This window comes from Microcebus murinus, chromosome 2 (assembly GCF_040939455.1).
Source record: "Microcebus murinus isolate Inina chromosome 2, M.murinus_Inina_mat1.0, whole genome shotgun sequence".
In the NCBI taxonomy this organism is placed as follows: Eukaryota; Metazoa; Chordata; class Mammalia; order Primates; family Cheirogaleidae; genus Microcebus; species Microcebus murinus.
In genome coordinates this window covers 28,400,440-28,418,993 of record NC_134105.1, presented here as the reverse complement: position 1 = coordinate 28,418,993, position 18,554 = coordinate 28,400,440, and the positions used below count along the sequence as shown (strand labels likewise).

Genomic DNA, 18,554 nt, shown 5'->3' with positions numbered 1-18,554 from the left:
CCAGAGCAAGAATAATGGGGATGGGAAGGGATGCTTTCCTCCCACTGAAACCTGGTAGGTTTCTGTGTTTGCATGTACTCTCCCATATTAAATAAGGGAAAGGAACCACCATTTACTAAACTCCTACTAAGTGCTTGGCAATGCCCTAGGCATTTTGTATATGTAATCTCATTAAATCTTCCCCAAACCTCTGTGCAAAGGCAACTTTATTTTTTTTTGTTTTTTATTTTTTTGAGACAGAGTCTCACTTTGTTGCTCAGGCTAGAGTGAGTGCCGTGGCATCAGCCTAGCTCACAGCAACCTCAAACTCCTGGGCTCAAGCGATCCTGCTGCCTCAGCCTCCCGAGTAGCTGGGACTACAGGCATGCACCACCATGCCCAGCTAATTTTTTGTATATATATTAGTTGGCCAATTAATTTCTTTCACTTTATAGTAGAGACGGGGGTCTCGCCCTTGCTCAGGTTGGTTTCGAACTCCTGAACTCAAACGATCTGCCCGCCTTGGCCTCCCAGAGAGCTAGGATTACAGGCATGAGCCACCGCGCCCGACCAGCAAAGGCAACTTTAGTAACCTCATTTTACAAATAAAGAAACAGAGACTCCCTGGTAGTCTAGTGGCTAAAAATTAAAATTAAAATTAAAAAAAGGAAACAGAGACTTTGAGAGGTTAAATGACTAACTGAAGCCCACAAAACAAACTAGTGTTAGAGCCAGAGCTCACACCCAGGCCTTCTATCTTCAAATTTCATGCTATAACCACTGTTGCCCACTGTCTGAAGCCAATGCAAAGAATCCAGGTCTTAGGACTCAGATGAGGGTTCTCTTCCTTAGACCACAGATACCTCTGAGACTTTCAGAGAAAGGTCAGGAGTTCACAATTATAACCTAAACTGCACCTGGGCCAGAAGTGCAGGTCCCTATGTAGGACCACAGAAATCTGCAGAAGCCTCAGCCCAGGAAAATTCTGCAACCTGATTCTAAAGTTTCTATGTACAATGGACTACTATTCAGTCTTTAAAAAGAAGGAAATACACCAGGTATGGCTCACTGCTATAATCCCAGCACTTTGGGAAGCCGAGGCAGGAGGATTGCTTGAGGCTAGGAGTTTGAGACCAGCCTGGGCAACATAGCAAGACCCAATCACTAAAGAAAAAAAAATTAGGCGGGCATGGTAGTCCATGCCTGTAGTCCCAGCTACTTGTGAGGCTGAGGCCAGAGGATTGCTTGAGGCAGTGAGGTGGAGGGTACAATGAGTTACTACTGGCCACTGCACTCTACACTGGACAACAGAGTGAGACCCTGTCTCAAAAAAATAAAAATAAAAGCGGAGGGAGGGAGGAAATCCTGTCACTTGCGACAACATGGATGAACCCAGAAGATATAATGTTAAGTGATATAAGCCACAGAAAGACAAATACCATATAATCTCACTTATATGTGGAATCTAAAAATGTGGAATTCATAGAAGCAGGGAGTGGAATGCTGGTTACCATGAGTAGGGGGTGGGAGGAGGTGAGTGGGAAGATGTCGGTCAAAAGATACAACATTTCAGTTGGATAGGAGGAATAAACTCAAGAGATCCATTTAACAACATGGTAACTATAGTTAATAACAATGTATTGCATTCTTGAAAATCTCTGAAAGTAGATTTTGTGTTCTCACCACAAAAAAAGGTATGTGAGATAATGCACATTAATTAGCTCTATTTAGCCATTCCACAATAAAAGACATGCTTCAAAATATCATGTTGTGTGTGATAAATATATACATTTTAACTTTGTTAATAAAAATAAATAAATGCATTTTAACAATAAACATAAAAAAATATATTTCCTGGGTGAGCTAAGAGGCACCAGGGCATGAAGCTGAAGAATCATTTGCAATTTAGAAATGAGTGCCAGGGCCCTTCCCTGGCGAGAGAGGAACATGGACACCGAGGGGGAAGACAAGCTGAAAGCAAAGGAAGAGTGTGGGGAGCCCGGGTGTGACACGGAATCACCACAGGGGCCAGGATCTGTGGGCAGGGTCCCAGTAGACAGGGCCAGCTGGGAGGGCTTGTGGAGGCTGCTGGGTCACCTGGGAAGCCTCAAGGCACAGCTGCAATGATGAGAGAGCATGTAAAGGGTTTCCTTTTCTCTTACGTCAATGCCCTTCCCAAATCTGACCATCGGTCCTGTCCTAAATTATTCATGCTGTGAGCTGTGACCGAAGCTTCCGGAAGCTTCTGGATGTGGGACTTAGGACATTCAGCTGTGTCCCCAGGGCTGTGTCTCCAGCTCCAACAGTGCTGCCCTGGGACTGAGCTGCTGGTGAGATTTGCCAAGCTTTTTGCAGCTGGCAGCTGGCCAGTAACCTTGGGCTGCTGGGCTTCGATTCATTTCAGCGATCTTTTATGGAGGAATGCTATGTGCTGGGGAGAGTTCTGGGTCCTGTCGGGAACACAGAAGTGAATCAGGCAGGTCTTTGTCCTTGACAATTGGCAGGATGGTAGAGGTGGCAGGCACTGAAAGATGGTTTTCTTCCATACCCTCCTTTAGGTCTGGTGAGTGGTCCCCTCCACTGTACCCCACTTCACCAAGTGAAGGCCACTGCTCAATCCCTCCAGAAGGAAGTGGCCTTGGAACTTCACACCCAAAAATGCCTGAGCCGGGTCCTCTTTGGGGCTTGGAAGGACACAGCATAACTTCTTATGACCGTGACTATTCGAAGTCCTGAACTAGCCCTCCAGCCTGCTGTGTGCACCACAGCTTTTCAGTCACACCAGGAGGATGACATCCATTCAGCAAACACTAATTAAGCTGACTCAGTGCCAGACACTGAGCTTTGTGCTGGTGATTCAAAAATGAACCAGGTGGACATGGCCCCGTCCTCAAGCTGCTCACAGTCTAGGTGGGGAGATAGACAAGTAAAAGGGAAGTTACACTCCAACTTGATGTGTGCTGGCGGGGAAGTACAGGGCACCCTGGGGGACAGCAAAGAAAAAAGGACACTGCCAAGAACAGGGGTAGGGAACCTGCAGCCTTAAGGCCACATGTGGCCTTTTAGGTCCTTAAATATGGCCTTTTGACTGAATCCAGATTTTACAGAACAAATCCTTTTACTTGTATTAATATATTTTTGTTCGTCTTTTATATTTTAATTTTTTTAAATTTCTTTATTTTTTTTTTCTATTTTCAGTTGGCCAATTAATTTTTTTTTTATTTTTAGTAGAGACTGGGTCTCGCTCTTGCTCAGGCTGGTCTCGAACTCCTGAGCTCAAACGATCCACCCACCTCGGCCTCCCAGAGAGCTAGGATTACAGGCGAGAGCCACCGTGCCCGGCCTATATTTTTATTTTATTTTTTTAAATGAACATATTTAAAATATCCAAAAATAAAATAAGTTTCGATGAAATAATCCTCCCAGATTGACAGGCACAAGTAGAATATCAGTAAGCCATAAGGGCTAAATTGACAGCTGCCATGCTCATGATTTCGTTCTAACTTCCCCTTCCTGAATGGTGCCTTGCATGGTTGGTGAGAGTTTATGGGGGTCGAGTACGCCAACCTGTTATCAGCTTTTGACAATGGTGCACTGTGTTTCTGTTTAAAGTGGGATTTGTGAATAGATGCACAGCTCTACACTATGTTTTAATTCTGTCTACTTAACAGCCCATCATTTCAAAGAAGATCAAGAGAATGCTGAAAGAAGAAAACAGATTTTCGAATGAGGATTGAGAATTGCAGTATTATCTTGTTTCTGCCAAAGATAAGATGATTTGCTTGCTTTGTGACACTGCAATGTCAACATTAAAGAAATTCAATGCTCATCATCATTATAACACTCATAAAAACCACAAATATTTTAAATTAGAGAAAGAGGCAGGAAAGGTTATATTGCAGAAATTAAAAGATGAAAAACCAAAGCAAAGATAATTCTTTCAAGCAGCAATAAGACCTGGAAATAATGCCACTGAAGCAACTTAAAAAGTAGTTTATATACTCAGGGAAAAAAGGGAAGCCAATCAGTGATATAGAAATTGTGAAACAATTCAAGAATGCAAAGTACAAACAACTGCCTCTTTCAAGGAGAACCATAACTGATCGGCAGCGTGAATTAGCTTTCAACTTAACAGAACAACTTCATGAAATACTTCAAAGGGAAAATATATATTATTCAATTGCTTTGAATGAATAATATACTACTGGGCCAGGTGCAGTGGCTAGCACCTATAATCCTAGCACTGTGGGAGGCCAGGGCAGGAGGATGGCTTGAGGTTAGGCATTCAAGACCAGCTTGAGGCCTGGCTCGGTGACTCACGCCTGTAATCCTAGCTCTCTGGGAGGCCGAGGCGGGCGGATTGCTCAAGGTCAGGAGTTCAAAACTAGCTTGAACAAGAGCGAGACCCCGTCTCTACCATAAATACAAAGAAATTAATTGGCCAACTAATATATATAGAAAAAATTAGCCGGGCATGGTGGTGCATGCCTATAGTCCCAGCTACTTGGGAGGCTGAGGCAGGAGGATGGCTTGAGCCCAGGAGTTTGAGGTTGCTGTGAGCTAGGCTGATGCCATGGCACTCACTCTAGCCTAGGCAACAAAGTGAGACTCTGTCTCAAGAAAAAAAAAAAAGACCAGCTTGAGCAAGAGTGAGACTCCACCTCTATTAAAACTAGAAAAAATTAGCTGGGCCTGGGTGTGATGGCATGTGTCTGTAGTCCCAGCTACTCAGGAGCCTGAGGCAGGAGGATAGTTTGAACCCAGGAATTTGAGGTTGCTGTGAGCTAGGCTGATGCCATGGCACTCTAGCCCAGTTGACAGAGCTAGACTCTTTCTTAAAATAAACAAAACAAAACAAAACAAAACAAAATCAGGCCAGGCGTGGTGGCTCACGCCTGTAATCCTAGCACTCTGGGAGGCTGAGGTGGGTGGATTGCTAAAGGTCAAGAGTTTGAAACCAGCTAGAGCAACAGCAAAACCCCGTCTCTACTAAAAATAGAAAGAAATTAATTGGTCAACTAAAAATATATAGAAAAAATTAGCCAGGCATGGTGGCACATGCCTATAGTCCCAGCTACTTGGGAGCCCGAGGCAAAGGATCACTTGAGCCCAGGAGTTTGAGGTTGCTGTGAGCTAGGCTGATGCCATAGCACTCTAGCCAGGGTAACAGAGTGAGACTCTGACTCAAACAAAGAAACAAAGTGATGCTACTGACTCAGCATGGGTTTTTATACTTCATTCAGGCCATAACAGAAGATTTTCTTTACTACAAAGAGTTACTTGCTTTGGGCACTCTTGCAAACAAAACACTGGGAATAAATATCTTCAACAACTTTCAAGATAAATGTAGAGTTGGACGGAATTTGGTAAATTTAGTGAGTGTATGTACAGAGACAGTGCCCTTTCCATGACAGGAAAACATGAAGGATTTATTCCACAGATAAAAAATAGTATTAACAGATTCAGATGCTCTCATTTCTTTCCATTGAATATTGCATCAGCAAAATCTCTGTGCAAAAGCTACTCTTTTAAGTGACAATTTCAACAACAGATAAGTATTGTTTTGCTTTAAAACACTACATTAAGAAGAGCGAAATAAAGATTTTTAAAAATAAAATAAAGTTTTAAAATAAAAATTAAAAAAAATAAGTATTGTTAACTATATTCAGGCAAATGCAACATGGCATCATGATCAGTTTCATAACATACTAAAGTTGAACAATGAGGTATTCAGTGTGGATTTGCCGTATCACTCTAAAGTGTTTGGAGGGACAGGTGTTAGCCAAAATTTTATCTCTGGGAGAATAGATAGTTAAATTTTATGAAGAACAGAATCAGCAGTGTGAATTATTGAAAGACAATTTCTATGGGAATGCAGCATTTCTGTCTGATATGTCAAATCAAAACGACTTGAACGTTTCTTTGACAGGTAAAAACTAAGTTTATGGCCGGGCGCGGTGACTCACGCCTGTAATCCTCCACTCTGGGAGGCCAAGGCGGACGGATTGCTCGAGGTCAGGAGTTCCAAACAGCCTGAGCAACAGTGAGACCCTGTCTCTACTATAAATAGAAAGAAATTAATTGACCAACTAATATATATAGAAAAAATTAGCCGGGCATGGTGGCACATGTCTGTAGTCCCAGCTACTCGGGAGGCTGAGGCAGGAGGATCGCCTGAGCCCAGGAGTTTGAGGTTGCTGTGAGCTAGGCTGTCGCTACGGCACTCACTCTAGTCTGGGCAACAAAGTGAGACTCTGTCTCAAAAAACAAACAAACAAAAAACTTAGTTTATATATGATGTGTGGCAAAAAATCCAAACATTTTGAAAAAAGTTATCTTTTTTCAAAACAATTCTTCTTCAAAAGGAAATTTTGGATAAACATTTTTCCCAGTTAGCAAAGGTCATTGGTGAGCAGGATGATATATGTGAATCATTTGAAAAATACACAGCTGTTATAGACCTATTAATGAGAGACTACAGTGAAAGATTCACTGACTTTGAGAATCATGACATCACACTCAAATTAACATTTCAACCTCATCTAGTTGATATCACCCAGGCACCTAAAGAACTACAGATGAAATTGATTGAGCTTTCAGTAGATAACATTTTAAAGTCATTGTTTGATGCTAAGAAAGAGCTGAAGTATAGAAAAATGCAGCAGAATATCCACGACTTCAGCAACATGCCTGAAAAATGTTTTCTTGCCTTTCAACCACTTATTGCTGCAAATCTGCATTCTCCTACCTACCTACCTAAAATCAAGGCATCCTAAGGTCACAAATGACTGATACCCATCTAGAGGATCAACTGAAACTGCAAACCTCCATGCAGCAACCAAATATTCAAATGCTTTCCAACAAAAACCAGACACAACAAAGTCATTAAAAGGTTAGTTAGGCCGGGCGCGGTGGCTCAAGCCTGTAATCCTAGCACTCTGGGAGGCCGAGGCGGGCGGATTGCTCGAGGTCAGGAGTTCGAAACCAGCCTGAGCAAGAGCAAGACCCCGTCTCTACTATAAATAGAAAGAAATTAATTGGCCAACTAATATATATATATAAAAAATTAGCCGGGCGTGGTGGCGCATGCCTGTAGTCCCAGCTACTTGGGAGGCTGAGGCAGAAGGATCGCTTGAGCCCAGGAGTTTGAGGTTGCTGTGAGCTAGGCTGACGCCATGGCACTCACTCTAGCCTGGGCAACAAAGTGAGACTCTGTCTCAAAAAAAAAAAAAAAAAAAAAAAAAAAAAGGTTAGTTAACTTTAAAATTAACAGTTTTCATTTTTTGAAATTATTAAGTATAGTAGTTAGATTTTTACAAAATAATGTACACTTTTACGTATGTCTGATTGAAGTTTCTTGAACGAGGCCATATTTGATTATAGCTAAATTAATGCAGCCTTCCAACATGAAAAGGTTCCCCATCCCTGGGCAAGGAGCTTGAGGACAGGTAATTTTACCAGACCTTCATCCTTCTTTTTCTAGGTCCTTGCCTAAATGGAGACTCTTTCAGTTACTATCTTCATGGAAAAGCTTTATTCTTCTATACTGGCTTTTCCTTCCACTATTGCCCACCATCCCAAACAGTTCCATTGGACCCTCTGGAATCAGGTATCTGACTGAAGATGAAACATGAGCCTGAGTAGAGACTGGAACCCTGTGTGATGCTATCCAAACAAAGGAAATAGCACAAAATCCCCAAACTGGGAGAGACCTTGAAGCTCTCCAAGCTCAACCTAGAACAATCTTTCTCCCACTTTTCCTAATTGATCCCTTCCGTCCATACACTGATCATATCCAGATTTGAGTCCCATCTGTACTTCTAGCTCTCACGTCTCTCCTCCTAGTTCCAGATTCATCTTGAACGGCCTCCTTGACATCCTCATGCCCACCTGGACATCTAATAGGCATCTCAAACTCAAAATGTGCCACATAGACTCTTGATGTCTGCCCCCTACCACTCAGAAAACTGTTCCCCTCCCAGTCTTTGCCATCTCAGAAAATGACTCAACCACCTACCCAGTTACTCCAGTACAAGATCTAGAAGCTATTGTTGGTTTTTCTCTCTCTCATCCCCTTCATCCCCATCAGCAAGTTCTGGCACACTACCTACCTCTATAATATTTCCTGAATTCATCCACTTCTTCTGTCTTTCTGTCACTACCTTTATTCAACCACTGTCATCTCTCACCTGGACAACTGTATTAGCCTTCTGAATGGTCTTCCCACTCTTTCTCCCTCCCCTATTTTAATCCATACAGCAGGCAAGAGTGAATCTTTTAAAACATAAACCATGCCATACACATAGTTCCAATTTGCACTTAGAATAAAATGGTCTTTACCATGGTCTGTAATGTTCCACATGGTGTGGCTGGCACTTGCTCACGTCTTAGACCTAATCTCAGGACCTCTTGCTCCCTGGAGTCCAACAAATCAGACCCTCTTTCTGTTCCTTTAATAAATGAATTTGTTTCCCACCATAGGGCTTTGCAAAGCTGTTCCGGCTGCTTGGAATTCGCTTTCCTAAAGTCTTTGCATGATTTTAGGGAAGGGAATTTGCATGCCTTTTTCATCGTCCAGGATTCATCTTAGAAGTCACCTTCTCAAAGAGGCCCTTTGACCACTCATCTAAAGCAGCCCCCTCCTGTAAACCCTGTTTTATTTTCTTCATAACTTTGATCACCTTGTCATCATCTTGCTTATTTGTTTACCTGTGTGTTTTCTGTCAAATGCGGTTAATAAGTTCTAGGAAGAGGAATAAAGTAAAAAGAAAAACATGACAGTGGGAGCTAAACCCATTTTAAACAGGGTCAGGTGGTCAGGGGAAGCCTCACTGAGGAGGTGATATTGGAGCAGAATCCTGAACAGCGGAGGAGAGGCAGCCTCATGAACATGTAGAATGGTGCCGTCCCATAGAAATAGAATATAAGCCACACGTGTAATTTTAAATTTTCTAAAATTCATATTTCAAAAAAGTGCAAAAGTAAAGATCTACAGTTGCCATGGGGTAGGAGGAGAGAGGGATGAACAGGCAGAGCACAGAGGATTTTTAGGGCAGTGAAACTATTCCGATGATACTGTAATAGTGGATACGTGTCATTGTAGGTTTGTCAAAACTCATAGAATGTTCAACACTGAGTGAACTTTTTAATGTTTTTCTCTTTTCTTTTTCTTTTTTTTCTTTTTTTTTTTTTTTTTTGAGACAAGGTCTTGCTCTGTCACCCAGGCTTGAAATACAGTGGCCTGATCACACATCACAGCAACCTCGAACTCCTGGGTTCAAGCAACCCTCCTGCCTTACCCTCCTGAGTAGCTGGGACTACAGGCACATGCAACTACTAATTTTTGTATTTTTAGTAGAGACAGGGTCTTGCTATGGTGCTCAGGCTGGTCTCCAACTCCTGGCCACAAGCGATCCTCCGGCCTCGGCCTCCCAAAGTATTAGGATTATAGTCATGAGCCACAGTGCCTTTTTCTTTTTTCTTTTTTTTTTAGAGATAAGGTCTTGCCCTGTCTAGCTCACTGTAACCTTGTACTCCTGGGCTCAAGCAATCCTCCCAACTCAACCTTGAAAGTAGCTGGGACTACCACGAACTAAATATAGATAAAAAGCACAATGCCAGATAATAAGAAAAGTACATGTGATTTTTTTGTTGTTGTTTTTGGTTTTGGTTTTTTGGGACAGGGTCTCACTCTGTCAGCCAGGCTAGAGTGCAGTGGTGGGATTCATAGCTTACTGTAGCCTGGGCTCAAGCAATCCTCCTGTCTCAGCCTTCTGAGTGGCTGGGACTACAGGTGCCCGCCACTATGCCCAGCTAAATTTTTCTTATTTTTTATAGAGACAAGATCTCACATTGTTGCCCGGGCTGGTCTCAAACTCCTGGCCTCAAGTGGTCCTCCTGCCTCGGCCTCCCAAAGTGCTGGGATTACAGGCATGAGCCACCGTGCTTGGCCAAGAGTGAACCCTGACATCAACTATAGACTTTGGATGATAATGATCTATCAGTGTGGGTTCATTGATGGTAACAAACTCACGGCTATGGGGTGTTGCCAGAGGAAAGGTGGGGCATTTGTGGGAGCAGGAAGTACTAATATATTGGAACTCTCAGCATATTTAGTCCTCACAATAACCCTACACATATTCAAAATATTATCATTTCAAAATATAATAAATATTAAAAACATTTAAGTTATTTTTTGTGACCTAAGTCCTCAAAATCTGGTGTGCATTTTAAACTTCTGGCACATCTCAATTTGGAGTAGCCACTTGTGGCTAGTAGCTTCAGGATTGGACGGTGTAGAGGAAGAATGTTTCAGGTGAAAGAAAGAGCAAATGCAAAAGCACCAAGGCAGGAGTGGCAAGAATAAGTCTTTTGTGTGTTTGCTGAGAGCCAGTAGGGACTGACAGGAATGCGGGGTAAGTAGGCAGAGTGGGAGAAGATGAGCCTGGTGGGAGACAAAGGAGCCTGGGAGGCCTTGTACAAAGCAGTTTGGAAATTTTGCTAAGTATGACTGGGAAACTACTAAAGGGTTCTGAGCAAGGGACATGTTAAGTCTCTTTGTGGAATAAATGCAGTGAGGATTGGTTATCATTATAGTGCTTCTAATTATAGGGAAGGCAGCTGTGGGGACCTAGATTCCTCTTCCGCTGCACAGGGAAACCAGCTTTCTCTCCAATTGCACATTTGCAGACTAGAGGGCCTGAACCAGAAAGCACAGCAAGTCTTTTGTTAAGGCTCAGGGGACTTTGGGGGGAAGAAGCCAGGCTGGGGTGAATTGAAGGGTGAGAAGGAGATGAAGTAAAGGGAAGGATAATGATAGGGCAGTAACTAAGGGATGTGAAGTTGGGAGTTTTGTTTGTTTGCAGGTTTTTTAGGCAGATAATGATTGGAAAACTGATCTGAAAGAAGTAGTAGAAAGTAGAAGTTGGGAGGAATGGATCAGGGATGGTGTGAGGTTCCTGAAGAGGGGCGGGGCTGGCTGAGATTGCAGGATTGCTGAGCTGTGATGAAGGTGGGCTTATGGCCTCCACGGTGGCAGGCACTGCTGCCTCTGTCTGGGCCTTCCATACCCTTGTCCCTTTGCCACCTGGATTCCTGGGACCTGAGTGGCGCCTCAGCCCTGCTGCCCGCTCTTCTCTTTGCTAGTCATGCTCAGCACCCCCAGGCCAGAGATGATCCTGGCAGGGGCTTCTGCCCACTGTCCACCATTTTTCCTCCACCATGAGTTCCTGGGCCCCCGCTAGGGGCTACTGCTTAGAGCCCACTTCTCTTGTACACTCTCCTGTGTTCTTGTCTCAGTTTCTGAATGCTGAGTTACTTTCCCTGCCAAGCCCTCTACATGAGCCTCCTTGTTCTGACACATAAAACTCGACACATCTATCATGTGTTGAACCCTCACTTTTAGGCACAGTGCTACATGCTTTGCAAATATCAGCATATTCAGTCCTCACAACCCTACAAGGCATGTGCTGTCATTGACCCATTTTACAGATGAGGAAATCAGGGCTCAGAAATCATAAGTCTCTGGTGCAAGCTCACACAGCTAGTAAGTGCTGGAGGCAAGATTTGCCCCAGGTCTCTGTGTTCTAAACACTGACCTTGCTCTGTGATGCCACACTATCTTTTAGGTAACAGAAATAGAGCCAGATACTTTGCAGATCTGTTCTCATGTGACAATGGACTATGAGTGCAAGTGGCAGAAAACGAGGCTCAGCCATGGGGATTAGTTTCAAGGGAGAACTATAGAGTGTAAGCTCTATGAGGACAAGGATTTATGCCTGTTTGGTCACTGCTTTACTCCAGTTCCCAGAATAGTCTGGCAGTTAGTAGTGCTCAATAAATATTTATCAAATGAATGAATGAATGAGCGAGTGAGTGAACTCTAACCTCTGAGAGCCTGGTCAAAGCCAGACCACACAAGGGCACTGAGAATGCAATGAGGCAAAAATATAAGACATGGAACTAGCCCAAGAAAAGGATTGGGTGCAGGAAAAAGACAAAAGCAGACAAAGGGTCAGATCAAGGGTCCAACCTCCAGGCTTCTTGCCACCCCAGTGGGAGGGATCTTTTAAATTAGGCCTAAGCCAATCAGGACATTGCATCTCTTGATCTCAATAATCAATTCAGAGAAAAACACATAAAGAAGTTCTTCATTCTTTATAAATAGCTACATACTATTCCATTGTATGAATGTGTTATTATAAATTTAACTAGTGCCCTATTGATAGACATTTAGGTGATTTCCAATCTTTTGCTAACAGTGCTGCCACGAATGACTTTGTATACATGTCAATTCTCATGGATATGCCATATCTGAAACATAAATTCCTAGAAGTGAAAATCCTGAGCCAAAAGGTATATGTATTTATAATTTTCATAGGTATTGTCAAATTGCCTACCGTTGAGGTTATACCAATTTATACTCCGTCCTGAAATGTGTGCGATCTGCTTACTATCTTCTGGCCAAAACACTATTATCTAAATTTTTAACCCTTGACAGTCTGACGGGTGAAAAATGAAATGTCAGGCCAGTTGTAGTTTGTATTGTTTTTACTATGAGAGAGTGAGCATCTTTTCATGGGTTTAAAAGTTATTTTTAAAAATTTACCACTTAAAAAAATTCTCAAGTAAGAAATAAAACTTTGCCTTTCTAATCATAAATTTAAAAAGCAATTATTGTTAATGTGTTAGTGCGTATTCTTCCAGGCTTTTTTCTAGGTTCAAATAAACATATTCATATAGATGATTTCATTTTTACAGAAAATATATACACACACATACACATATGTAATATACATGAACTCTAGATTTGCATTTTCTTTTAATGTATCATAGAAAATTTTCAAGATCTGTCTCACATATCTTATGGCCATTTAGTATGATATTTCAGGCATGCCATAATCTATTTAACTATTTCCTCTTTGACATAGCTCATTGCAACTTCACACTTCTGTGCTCAAGTGATACTCCTGCCTCAGTCTCCGGAGTAGCTGGGACTACAGGCAGTGCCACCATGCCTGGTTGATTTTCTTCCATTTTTTTGTAGAGCTAGGGTCTCGCTCTTGCTTAGTCTGGTCTCAAATTCCTGATCTCAAGCAATCCTCCCACCTCAGCTTCCCAGAGTGCTAGGATTACAGGTGTGAGCCATCGTGCTCAGTTGTCTCCAATTTGTTAAATTCAAACAATGCTGAAACACATCTTCTACACACATTGTTTTGGACTAAGATTTCTTTTTGTTTTTTCCCCTATATGCATTTTTATGTACATGTGTTATTATTTCTGTAAGCTTTATTCCTAAAGTGGTCTTTGGCTACTTTATTTTTTTTTTATTTTATTTTTTTAGAGACAGAGGCTTGCTTTGTTGTCCAGCCTGAGTGCAGTGGCCCAATCATAGTTCACTGCAACCTCAAACTCTTGAGCTCAAGCGATACTCCTGCTTCAGCCTCCCAGGTAGCTAGGACTATAAGTGCATGCCAACATGCCCAGCTCATAATTTTTATTTTTTCTCACTATTGCCCAGGCCGGTTTCAAACTCTTGGCCTCAAGTGATCCTCCCAGTCTTTGGCTTCTTTAAATGGTAAATTGATCTGTCGCTAAGCAGGTTGGTCTTAGGTGAGAAAGGCTCCCATGTAGATAGTTTACTTACTGTCTTCAGCATGCAAAACAATCTTTTCTTAAATATTAACTTCTCCTTCATATCATAAATAGCTATGTATTCCCGTGAACAAATGGCATTGCAATTCATCAGTGGCAAAGGATTCCCAACTGGCTGCTGGGTTTGTTGAACTGTAAGGACTAAGAGGGTTAGAACAACATATAAAAGTCCTTGCTTGCCCTTCAGCTCACAGTCTAATAGGGAGGCAGGATACAGGCAGAGAAATAATCCGCATGATACAAGGAGTAATCGTCCCTGGTCCGGACTTCCTACTCTGATGTGCTGGAGCACTTATTCTCTAGGGTGGCAAGAATATAACCTAAGGTTGACTGGTTTGATGTGCCTACTCCTTGTGCCACAAAGAGAGGGAATGGCTCCAGGTATGTTAGCAAGAGGCGATCTAAATTATTCCATTAGGCTGGAGGCCAGAGTCTATCTCCTCTCCAACTGCACTCTGCATACCTTCACCTGGTAAGCATTTACCTGCTTCTGTTCCATATCAGATGCTGGGGAGGCAATGGAATCCTTGCATTGAAGCGCTCAATCATATGTGGATTTATAAGGTATTAAGTAGCAAAAGGTAGAATATTCCAGTGTTTGGCCTAGAAAAACTCAAGCTGAAAACTGATATATTTTGTTTGCTCCTCATACTTTTGTTGTTTCTTGTTTTGTTTTTGTTTTTGTTTTGATACAGACTCTCACTCTGTTGCCCAGGCTAGAGTGCCCTGGCGTCAGCCTAGCTCACATCAAACTCAAGCTCCTGGGCTCAAGCAATCCTTCTGCCTCAGCCTCCTGAGTAGCTGGGACTACAGGCATGTGGTACCATGCCCGGCTAATTTTTTCTATATATTTTTAGTTGTTCGGCTAATTTGTTTCTATTTTTAGTAGAGATGGAGGTTTCACTCTCGCTCAGGCTAGTTTCAAACTCCTGACCTTGATCTATCCTCCTGCTTTGGCCTCCCAGAGTGCTAGGATTACAGGCATGAGCCACCACGCCTGGCCTGTTTCTTGTTTTTAACTTAAAAAAAAAAAAAAAAAAACTTCACTGAGGTAGAATTATAGGCAGTAACGTGCACCCACGTTAAGGGTGCATTTAGATGAGTCGTGAGCACTGTATTCACCTATATAACATAGAAAATGCACATCTCTCTGGAAAGTTCCCTCGTGCTAATTAACTTTTTAAAAACTTTCTATTTTGAAATAATGATAAATTCATAAAAGTTGCAAAGATAGTACACAAAGGCCCCATCATCCTTCACCTAGCTTTTGCTAACTGTTACATGTTACATAATTATAGTACAACATCAAAAGCAGGAAATTTATACTGGAACAATATGAATAAATAGTTCTCTGTCATTTTATCACATGCTTTGATTCCCGTAACCACCACTGCAATCAACATCAACCACCACAAAGGTGTCCCTCCTCCTGCTCCTAAGTAGTTACTCCCCTACCCTAACCCTTGGCAACCCTGTGTTTCATCTTTATAATTTTGTCTTTTTGCAAATGCTGTGTAAGTGGAATTTATACAGTATGTGACCTTGTGTGATTGCCTTTTTCAGCAGCCCTTGAGATGCATCTGAGCGGTTGCTGTATCAGGACTGTTCCTTTTTGTTGCTGAGTAGTATCCCATGGTGTATTCCTTTCCTAGAGCTGCCATAACAAATCACCACAAACTTGGTGGCTTAAAACAACATTTGTTCTCTTATAGTTCTGGAGGTCAGAAGTCTGAAATCAAGGTGTCAGCAGGGCCACACCCCCTCTGAGAGCTCCAGGGGAGAATACTTCTTTGCCTATTCCAGCTTCTTTCTTTTTTTTTTTTTTTTTTTTTTTTTTGAGACAGAGTCTTGTTTTATTGCCCAGGCTAGAGTGAGTGCCATGGCATCGGCCTAGCTCACAGCAACCTCAAACTCCTAGGCTTAAGCGATCCTCTTGTCTCAGCCTCCTGAGTAGCTGGGACTACAGGCATGCGCCACCATGCCCGGCTAATTTTTTTTTCTATATATATTAGTTGGCCAATTAATTTCTTTCTATTTATAGTAGAGACGGGGTCTCATTCTTGCTCAGGCTGGTTTCCTCGAACTCCCGACCTTGAGCAATCTGCCCGCCTTGGCCTCCCAGAGTGCTAGGATTACAGGCGTGAGCCACCATGCCCGGCCTATATCTTCTTAATGTCCCATAATTTTACATTTAAACCTGTATTCATTTTGAGTTAATTTTTGTATAAAGCATGAGGTTTAGGTTGGTTGTGTTTGTTTGTTTTTTTTTTGAGACAGAGTCTCGCTTTGTTGTCCAGGCTAGAGTGAGTGCCGTGGCCTCAGCCTAGCTCACAGCAACCTCAAACTCCTGGGCTCAAGCAATCCTCCTGCCTCAGCCTCCCAAGTAGCTGGGACTATAGGCATGCGCCACCATGCCCGGCTAATTATTTCCTCTCTCTATATATATATTAGTTGGCCAATTAATTTCTTTCTATTTATACTAGAGACGGGGTCTCGCTCTTGCTCAGGCTGTTTTTGAACTCCTGACCTCGAGCAATCCGCCCGCCTCAGCCTCCCAGAGTGTTAGGATTACAGGCGTGAGCCACCGCGCCCGGCTGTGTTTGTTTTTTTTAATGGTCACTTTTATGTTTTCATTTGACTTGATTTTTTTTCAACTGCATTGAAGAATGTTCTCAATCTAGAAGGTCTCTGTATTAACCACATTTTCCAGAAAAAAAAGAATGAATAGAATGTGTGTGTGTGTATGCGTGCGTCGGCGAGGGGGAGGGATATTTGATTTTGACTTGATTTTTTTACTTTAAGGAATTGGTTCATACAATTGTGGGGGCTGAAATTTGCAGAATAGGCCGGCAGGCTGGAGACCCAGTGAAGAGTTGATGTTGCAGCTTGAGTCTGAAGGCAGTTTAGATGCAGAATTCTCTCCTCCTAGGGGACCCTCCATCTTTTCTCTTAAGGCCTTCAACTGATTAGGTGAGGCTCATCCACATTATAGAGAATAATCTGCTTTACTCAAAATCTACTGATTTAAGTGTTAATCTCATCTAAAATACCCTGACAGCAACTTCTAGACTGGTATTTAACCAAAAACGGGGTACCATGGCCTAGCCAAGTTGAAATATAAAATTAACCATCTCAGTCTCTATTCTCTTGCTTTCTGAAACACCATAGTTGCTTAATTTTCTTATTTTCTCAGTTCCCACTGAAACTCTTGACTAAATTATATTCCTTTAACTCTAAATTTTTAAGTCCCATGGCTCAGGCTCAGACCTGCTATCCTTTATTTTCTTTATCTACACCCTCTTATGTTGTGCAAAGTAAGACAGACTCAAGATTTCAAATAAAACTCTGTGTTTACTACAAACAGTACACTGGGCCACCCAGGAACTTCTTCTTCTGGGCAGGATGTATTTGGTCACAGAAGGCCAATTTCCGTAGAGTTGTTTTTTGGTTTTTCGTCTATGAACATCAAATTGCTTCAGCACCATTTGTTGGAAAGACTACCCTTCCTCCATTCAATTACATGGAGCTATTTCTGATTCTTTATTCTGTTCCATTGATCTATGTGTCTTTCCATCTGCCAGTACCACATAGTCTTTTTTTTTTTAAATATGGAACACTTCACGAATTTGCATGTCATCCTTGCACAGGGGCCATGCGAATCTTCTCTGTATTGTTCCAATTTTAGTATATGTGCTGCTGAAGCGAGCATCACATAGTCTTAATTACTATAGCTATATGATAATTCTTGAAATTGGGCAATGCTTTATTCCACTTTATTATTCTTTTTAAAAATTGTTTTAGCTATTGTAGTTCCTTTGCCTTTACCTATACATTTTAGAATAATCTTCTCTTTACCTACAAAAAAATCATGCTGGGATTGGAATCGGAATTGCACTAAACTTGTATGGGAAAATTGACATCCTTGGTGTGATGAGTCTTTGAGGCCATGAACACAGTATCTTTCCATTAATTTTGATCTGCTTTGATTTTCTTCAACAGCAGTTTGTAGTTTTCACCATGAGTCTTATACATGTTTTATTAGATTTATATAAGTATTTCTCTTTTTTCTGTGATTATAAGTGGAATTGTATTTTTAATTTGGTGTCCATGTGTTTATTGCTAACATATAGAAATATGATTGGTTTCTGTATGCTGATCTTGTATTTTGTGACCTTGTTTTGTAGAGTCCATGAAATTTTCTACAGAAACCATCATGTCACCTACAAATAAGGATAGTCTTATTTTGTCCTTTCCAAACTGTATGCTTTTTAACACATTGACTGCCATGTGAGTTGTATTTAACTTATGCTAGTTTTGAGCCCGGGGCCTCGTGAAGCATATATAACTCACAATTCTCTTTACCTGTTGACAGTTTAATTCTGAAAACATTCGTTAAATGACTAGAAGTTAATAAATTTCATTTTTCTATTTATGTTTACCTTTAAATTATACTTAAGCCTGACAAGTCAAGAAAAGCACTTTACCCTTATGAGCTATTTTTCAGTTTTCACATTACTTTTTACATTGCTAATTTTCAAGTTTTTATGTTACTTTTTTATTGATGATGTAACAAATTTTTCATTAAATTCGAAAGGATCATTTTGGGCCGGGTGCATTGGCTCACGCCTGTAATCCTAGCACTCTGGGAGGCCAAGGGGGGTGGATCGTTTGAGCTCAGGAATTCAAGACCAGCCTGAGCAAGAGTGAGACGCCATCTCTACTAAAAATAAAAAGAACTAAACTAAAAATATATAGAAAAAATTAGCCAGGCATGGTGGCACATGCCTATAGTCCCGGCTATCCAGGTGGCTGAGGCAGAAGGATTGCTTGAGCCCAGGAGTTTGAGGTTGCTGTGAGCTAGGCTGACACCATGGCACTCTAGCCCAGGCAACAGAGTGAGACTCTGTCTCAAAAAAAAAAAC

The 18,554-nt window shown here is 41.8% G+C and overlaps 1 non-coding gene across 1 annotated transcript; it reads right to left on the bottom strand.

Moving 5' to 3' along the window:
* Positions 1 to 17,234: 17,234 nt before the first annotated feature.
* On the bottom strand, positions 17,235 to 17,341 carry LOC142869714 (U6 spliceosomal RNA). The gene has a single exon (XR_012918288.1). It is a non-coding gene; the product is annotated as a U6 spliceosomal RNA (small nuclear RNA).
* Between the last annotated feature and the right edge of the window lie 1,213 nt (positions 17,342 to 18,554).